A 6000-nucleotide genomic window follows, 5' to 3' on the forward strand; every position below is an offset into this window, starting at 1 on the left:
AATGGTAATCTTTCAAAAGAAACTGAAAAATTCACCTTGAGACAAGTGACTAGGGTTCATGTCCCTCATCAAGTTTTGTTCCTACTTCAACAAAAAAGAGACTTCTAGTTCCTCAGGTAAGATGGGAATATCTCAAAACTTTTAGTGGGCCGGGCTCACACCTGTAATTCCAGAAGTTAAGAGGACAAGGTAGGTGGATTTCCTGACCTCACAGCTTCAAGACCAGCCTGATACACAACAAGACCCCCCTCCCTAAAAATAGCTGGGTGTTGTGGCAAGCACCTATTGACTTGGTTTCCCTGTTGCTCTGGCTGGTCTGGAATTCCTGAGCTTAAGCAACCCACCCACCATGGCCTCCTAGAGTGCTAGGATTACAGGCATTGTGGTAGAGACAGACACCCCCACAATCTTTTTTACCTATTTGTGAACTTAGAATACACTTGAAAACATATAAATGAATTGCTAATCACTAGTCAGGACTTTCAGGAAAGCCTAAAATACACAACATTAACACTGAACCAGTGAGCTGAATGGGGCTAGTTGGTATCAAAGTAAAAACCTCAAATCTAAAGGCAGAAAGTGAAATTTCTTGATTCTCACCTACAGCCTCAAAAAGGCAGCCTGTAAAATAACTTAATATTATATTTTCCGGGCAACACCTGTGGCTCAAAGGAGTAGGGCGCTGGCCCCATATACCAGAGATGGCAGGTTCAAACCCAAACCTGGCCAAAAAAAGAAAAAAGAAAAGGAAAAAAAGTTGCCTCCTATGGCTCAAGCTGCTAAGGCTCCAGCCACATACACTTGAGCTGGCAGGTTCGAATCCAGCCTGGGCCCGCCAAACAATGATGGCTGCAACCAAACTATAGCCAGACATTGTGGCAGGCACCTGTAGTCCCCACTACGGAGGCAGAGGCAAGAGAATCACTTGAGCCCAGGAGTTGGAGGTTGCAGTGAGCTGTGATGCCACACACCCAGGGTGATAGCTTGAGGTGCTGTCTCAAAAAAAAATATATATATATATATTTTCCAACCCCTGCAACAGCTTCGGCAAGTTTTTGCCAGGTATGGACTCCGAACTATGGCTTAATTCTTTTTTTTTTTTATTTATTTTTATTAAATCATAGCTGTGTACACCAGTATGATCATGGGGCACCATACACTTGGTTCATAGATCGTTTGACACATTTTCATCACACTAGTCAACATAGCCTTCGTAGCATTTTCCTAGTTATTTTGCCAAGACCTTTACATTCCACATTTACTAGGATTCACATATACCCCTGTAGGACTTCAAAAGACTGAAAACACGCACTTGTATTAAACTAAGGTGTGTGACAAAGCCATGCAGAAACTTACATCTCTCTAAGGTCTCTCCTCTTGGTCTGCATTAGTTAACAAAATTTTTCTTTCCATATTGCAGGAAGACAAGGTTCAAAGGAGAGAAAGAGCACCCAAACACCACATTTATAAGAGGAAGGGCTTTATTCACCAGCCGGGAGCTTACAGCCTAGAAGAATTACAAATGGCCACGCTTCCCGACTGCTTTGGCCTTTCCCTTTTTATTGACAGTCAAAAAGTTCCACCCCACAGGTAACCTTCTCATTGGACAGTTTGAATCAAGCAGGAGATGCTATTCTAGCCCCTACAGAACTATAGGATTTCACAGAACTTGGAAATTTCCAAGTTTCAGGAAGTTAAGTTTACAAACTGACTCACCATGGAGAGGACCATGCAGGTATATCCTTTTGGTCTCCTTGAGAAGACCTGCTCTTCTAGACCTCACCCTTCTCAGGTATCCTCTCTCATCTACATGTGTATGAAAGATAGACAACTGGGGTTTGGCCTTCAAATACGGATACAAAAAATTCACCTTGAGACAAGTGACTAGTGTTCATGTTCCTCAAGTTTTCTTCCTACTTCAGCAAAAAAGAAACTTCTAGTTCCTGCAGGTAGGATGGGAAGATCTCAAAACCTCTTAGTGGGTTGGGCTCATGCCTATAATCCCAGCACTTGCGAGGCCGAGGTAGGTGGATTGCCTGAGCTTACAGCTTCAAGACCAGCCTGAGGCATAACAAGACCTCCAACTCTAAAAATAGCTGGGTGTTGTGGCCAGCATCTATAAGTCCCAGACACTTGGGAGGCTGAGGGAAGAATGAGAGAGGGTACCCGGGAGGGGTGAGGTCTAAGAGAACAGAAGTCTTCTCAAGGAGGCTCCAATGATACACCTTCAGGGTCCTTTCTATGGTGACTAAATTCTTAGGAATTTGTAGACTTAACTTCCTGGGACCTGGAAGGCTGAAGCAAGAAAATCACTTACGCCCTAGAGTTTGAGTTTTCTGTGAGCTGTGACACAATGGCACTCTACTGAGGGTACATAGTGAGACTCTGTCTCAAAAAAAATAGTTGACTCATCAACAGGCTGTGGGGTTTGAACCTGGCCCATGTCAGCCAAACAGCAATGAAAACTGTAACAAAAAAAATAGCTGGGTGTTGTGCCTGGAGCCAATAGACCCAGCTTCCTGGGAGGCTGAGACAAGAGAATTGCTTGAGCCAAGGAGTTGGAGGTTGCTGTGAGCTGTGATGCAACGGCATTCTACCCAGGGTGATAGCTAGAGACTCTGTCTCAAAAAAAAAAAAAAAATGTATTTTCCAACCCCTGCAACAGCTTCGGGGATTTCTACATATGGCAAGTTTCTGCCAGGTATGGATTCCTAACTATGGCTTAATTCTTAACCCTTGCATCAGGACTTCAAAAGATAGGAAACACACCCTTGTATTAAACTAAGGAGTGTGACAAAGCCCTGCAGACACTTAAGTCTCTCTGAGGCCTCTCCTCTTGGTCTGCATTAGTTAACAAAATTCTTCTTTCTACATGTGTATGAAAGTCAGAGAACTGGGGTTTGGCCTTCGAATATTGATACAAAAAATTCACTTTGGGACAAGTGACTAGTGTTCATGTACCTCATCAAATTTTCTTCCTACTTCAGAAAAAAAGAAACTTCTAGTTCCTGCAGGTAGGATGGGAAGATCTCAAAACTTCTTAGTGGGCTGGGCTCATGCCTATAATCTTGGGAGGCCAAGGTAGGTGGATTGCCTGTGCTCACAGCTTCAAGACGAGCATGAGGCACAAGACCCCCATCTCTAAAAATAGCTGGGTGTTGTGCCGAGCACCTATAGTCCCAGACACTTGGGAGGCTGAGGGAAGAGTGAGAGAGGATACCCAGGAAGGGTGAGGTCTAAGAGAACAGAGGTCTTCTCATGGAGACCCCAAGGATACACCTTCAGGGTCCTCTCTATGGTGACTCAGCTCTTAGGAATTTTTAGACTTAACTTCTGGGACCTGGAAATTTCCACCTTTGTGAAATCCTGTAGTTCTGTGGGGCCTGGAACAAATTCTGCCACTTGAGTCCAGCTGACCAATGAGAAAGGTATCTGGGTTGGAGATTTTTGGCTGGAGATAAAAAGGGAAAGACCAAGCCAGTTTAGGAGTCGGCCATTTTGAATTCGTCTATGCTGTTTGTTCCATCGGCTGAATAAAAGCCTTTTCCTCTTGAATACAGTGTTTTGGTGCTCTTTCTCTCCTTTGGGTCTGGTCTTCCTGCAACAAAAGTATCACTTGAACCCAGGAGTTTGAGGTTACTGTGAGGTATGAGCCATGGCACTCTGCAGAGGGCGACAAAGTGAAACTCTGTGTCAAAACAAAACAAAACAAGACTTTTCTAGCTGTCAGACAACCCTTCCAAAGAGGTAGACTGGACTCTGGGTATGGATGGAAGTAATTATATTGAAAAGGAACACGAAGGGCAAGTTACTTGGTTGTGCCTGCAGAAAGGCTGGTAGAAATGAAAGCCCTTCCACCAGGAACTTAAGACCAAAAGCTGAACTAACTGCTCTAACCAGGACATTAGAACTGTAAAAAAAAAAAAGAAAAAAAAACACTAAACATTTATATGGACTCTAAATGTTCTTTTCTAATTCTTCACACTCAAAACGCCATATAAAGCCAGGCGAGGGGCAGAAGCCTGTAATCCCAGCACTTTGGAGGCTGAGGAGGGTGGGTTGCCTGAGCTCACAGGTTTGAGACCAGCCTGAGCCAAAGCGATACCTCATCCATAAAAGTAGTTAGGCATTGTGGTGGGCACCTGTAGTCACAATTGCTTAGGAGGCTGAGATAAGAGAATTGTTTCAGCCCAGGAGTTAGAGGTTGCTGTGAGTTGTGATGCCACAGCACTCTACTGAGGGTGACATAGTGAGACTTTGTCTCAAAAAAAGAAAAAAAAAGAAAAGAAAACAAAACAAAACAAAAAAAAGTTCTGAAGTTTTACCACTATCAGAGCTATATTGTCTTCCCACAAGGTGGCAGTCATGCACTGCCTAGGACACCAGAAAATACAATCCTGTGCCAACAAAAACCAAGAGGGTGACACTGCCACAAAACAAGGTGTAAGACATACAGTAACAGTTCCCTTAAGGCTGCCTCTAAATCTATCTGATTTCAATCCCACCTATAAGAAAATAAATAAAAAAGAAAACAGAAAAATTCCATGATAAAACAATAGCTGAGGCTTGGCACTTTTAGCACAGTGGTTGCAGTGCCAGTCTCATAAACTGAGGCTGGCAGGTACAAACCTGGTCCATGCCAGCCAAACAACAATGACAACTGCAACAAAAAAATAGCAGGGCATTGTGGTGGGCACCTGTACTCCCAGCTACTTGGGAGGCTGAAGCAAGAGAATCACTTAAGCCCAAGAGTTTGAGGATTCTGTGAGCTGTTATACAATGGCACTGTAATGAGGGTGGCATAGTGAGATTCTGTATCAAAAAAAAAAAAGACTCATCAACAGCCAAGGACAGATCATGTTACCTAGTGTTAAGGTGGTCTTCATGCCATCTTTATATGATGTTGAAATTTGAAAAGAACAAGTTTGACTCCATTTTACTGTTTAGTCCTTTTCTGTCACATTCCATTACCTTCAAAACTGGTTCCTCTTGTCTTCCCTCCCTTTGTGTAACTGTGAATGCATTGAACTAAATTGTTAGTGATGTCAGTTGCTGACTGCACTTGTGATTCTGACCCCAGTGATTATCATTGTTTATGATCATGTCCTTTAAGACCCATACCTGTAAATTCCTTTCTGTACAATACCCTTCAGACATTGTGGTTTGTACCTGTTTGTAAAAGAGAAAAAGAAATGCTAACTCCTCTCTTGATCATAGCATTGTGTAAAATCACTAACCGCCCTACCCTTGTGATTTCCCCTACCTTTTTAACTGCTGTTTTTGCTTCTGTAACAATGCTTTCTTGTGCCCTGGAAAAATTTTGCCTTATAAAAACCAGAACCTCAGACCACCCAGGCTGCTCTCTGATCCCATGTGTTGGTTGTGAGACATTCACTCACTGGCTCTTCAATAAAGGGACTGTGCTGTGAATTCAGCTTTCTTGGCATTGTGGTCTTTGTGGAACTCCTGGGCACAACACTAGAAGTCTAACAGCTCAGGCAATTAAATGACATGACCCATTTCTGCAAAAAAGGCTAAAATGAGTTCCCTCTGCCATAAGGTAGAAATAGGCAATTCACCCAGATAGAAAAACAAACAAACAAACAAACAAAAACCTCAATACTCAGTGTTTGCTTTGTATGAGAAATAACCCTCAAACAGACAACAGATCTAAAAAACCACTCCAGACATACCAGAAGATAATGCTATTTGAAAACTAATATTTACTAGTTTTTTTTTTTTCAGAGAGTCTCACTTTGTCGCCCTCAGTAGAGTGCCATGGTGTCATGATTGACAGCAACCTAAAACTCTTGGGCTCAAGTGATCCTCTTGCCTGAGCCTCCCAAGAAGCTGGGACTGCAGGCACCCAACACAATGTCTGGTTTTTTTTGTTGCAGTTGTCATTGCTGCTTTAGCTGGGCACGGCCAGGTTCTAACCTGCCACCCTCGGTATATGGGGCTGGTCCTCTACCCACTAATCCACATGTGCTGCCCATATTT

Source organism: Nycticebus coucang, chromosome 20 (assembly GCF_027406575.1).
Source record: "Nycticebus coucang isolate mNycCou1 chromosome 20, mNycCou1.pri, whole genome shotgun sequence".
NCBI lineage: Eukaryota > Metazoa > Chordata > Mammalia > Primates > Lorisidae > Nycticebus > Nycticebus coucang.